Source organism: Hippopotamus amphibius, chromosome 3, assembly GCF_030028045.1.
Source record: "Hippopotamus amphibius kiboko isolate mHipAmp2 chromosome 3, mHipAmp2.hap2, whole genome shotgun sequence".
NCBI lineage: Eukaryota > Metazoa > Chordata > Mammalia > Artiodactyla > Hippopotamidae > Hippopotamus > Hippopotamus amphibius.
Window position 1 is genome coordinate 67,337,487 of NC_080188.1, and position 2,415 is coordinate 67,339,901.

General features: G+C 32.8%; 1 non-coding gene across 1 annotated transcript; it reads left to right on the forward strand.

The window, feature by feature from the left end:
- Positions 1–231: 231 nt before the first annotated feature.
- LOC130850550 (U6 spliceosomal RNA) lies at positions 232–338 on the forward strand. The gene has a single exon (XR_009052922.1). It is a non-coding gene; the product is annotated as a U6 spliceosomal RNA (small nuclear RNA).
- Positions 339–2,415: the final 2,077 nt, after the last annotated feature.

Sequence of the window (2,415 nt, forward strand, 5' to 3'; positions counted from 1 at the left end):
GGTTGCCAAAGGGGAAAGGGAGAGAGGAAAGGATAAATGAGGAGTATGGGATGAACAGATAGACACTACTTTAAATAAAATAGATAAGCAACAAGGATTTAGTGTATAACACAGGGAACAATATTCAATATCTTGTAATAACCCATAATGGACAATGTACACTTTGCTCCACACCTGAAACTAATACAATATTGTAAATCAACTGTACTTCGATTAAAACAAATTAATGAAGTGCTCGCTTTGTCAGCACTTATGCTAAAATTGGAACAATACGGAGAAGATTAGCATGGCCCCTGCACAAAGATGACACACAAATTTGTGAAGTATTCCATATTAAAAAAATAATAATAATGAAAATAAATTTAGTACTGACTATTAAAAAAAACTCACTACTTTATTTAAAAAAGTCAAACAATCATGAGATTGGAGAGTACAATAATGGATAATTGAAGCATACTATGATCATTTTGTTTGAAAAATAAAAACACCAAATAACTCAAAATCTATAAGAAACATTAATAGTTAAATATTATGCTGAAAAGTAAGGATTATTATGAATAGATAAATGTATAATCAGTAATAAATGACTCAGCAGACAAAAAGTGGAGAATAGAAGACTTTTGCACCAAGAGAAGGCAGAAAAAAAATTAAGCAACAGAAAAAGAACGGTAGTCGTAAAATAAAAAATAAGACAGTCAAAAAAAAACAGTTAAAATCATTGCAGATATACCAGAAATAGTAATCAATGAGATTATTAGGTTGGATAAAGCAGCAAATCTTGCTCTATGTTGCTAACAATGCACTAAACTAAAAGACCACACACACACACAAAAGCTGAAAATAAAAGATAAAGATATCCTATGTAAATACTAGCCAAAGAAAGTTATTTTCGTGATATAGGATTTGGAAAAAGTAAAATTTCAAAAAACAAAAAGAACAATTCAAGAAAATGAGAAGGAAAAACCACGGACTTGGAGAAAATATTTGCAAAAGACACATCTGATAGCAGACTATTATCTAAAATACACAAAGAACTCTTAAAACTAAGTAATAACAACTCGATTAAAACATGGGCCAAAGATCTGAACAGACACAAATCAAAGAAGATATACAGATGACAAATTCCTATGAAAGGATGCGCCACATCATATGCCACTAGAGAATTGCAATTTAAAACAATATTGAGATACCATTACATATCTATTACATTACATATCCAAAATCCGAAACACTGAGGATACCAAATGCTGGAAACGATGTGAAGCAGCAGGAAGTCACATACATCACTGTTGGGAATGCAAAATGTTACAACCACTTTGGAAGACTTTTGGAATTTTGGCAATTTCTTACAAAGCTACACGTATTCTTATCAATGATCCAGTTATTTGGATCTTTGGTATTCATCCAAAGGAGATGAAAACTTATATACACACAAAAACCTACACATAGGTGTTTATAGCAGCTTTATTCATAATTGCCAAATCTTGGAAGCAACAAAGATGTATTTCATTAGGTAAATGAACAAACTATGGTACATCCATACAATGGAAATATTATGCAGCACTAAAAATAAATGAGCTATCAAGCCATGAAATACATATAGGAACATTAAATGCATATTACTAAGTGAAAGAAAACAATCTGAAAAACATACATACTGTATAGTTCCTTTCCAATTTGAAAAGGCAGACATATGGAGACAATAAGAAGTTCAGGGATTGCCAAAAGTTAGAGAGGGCAGAGATGAGTACACAGAGCACAGAGGATTTTTGGGGTAATGAAAATACTCTATGATTTTATAATGATGAATATTTGTCATTATACATTATGCATACAGTATACATTTGTCCAAACCCATGAATGTACAACACCAAGCATGAACCCTGAGTTACACTGTGGACTTTGGGTGATTATGATGTGACAATGTAGGTTCATCCTTGGTAAAAAAAAGAAAATGATCCATTCTGGTGAGTGATGTTGATAATGGCAGAGGCTATGCATGTGTGGGGAAAAAGGTATATGAGAAATCTTGTATCTTCCCCTCAATTTTGTTGTAAACCTAAAACTGCTCTAAAAAATAGTCTTAAAAAATGCAGCGTCTAGGCAACGTGTCTTTTCAAGACTACTTTGCTTCAGACTTCTGACTTAGTTCCTATTTGTGTAGTTTCCATGATTGATTCGCCTTTCTTTCCAGTGATTTTGAGAGGTATCCAATATCCTTTACTAAATCCTTTTCTGCTGATGCCTAGCAGAGCTGGTATTATTGCTTACAACTAAGAATACTGACTAATATAGTTCTGGGGTCCAATCCACCTGGAAATTAGAGTTTATTATATAGCCTCTGTGGAGAAACAAAGACTGTGCCCTTGGGCTGTATTGTTGGGAATCTGAGCATTGTAACATAGGTAAGAGTTC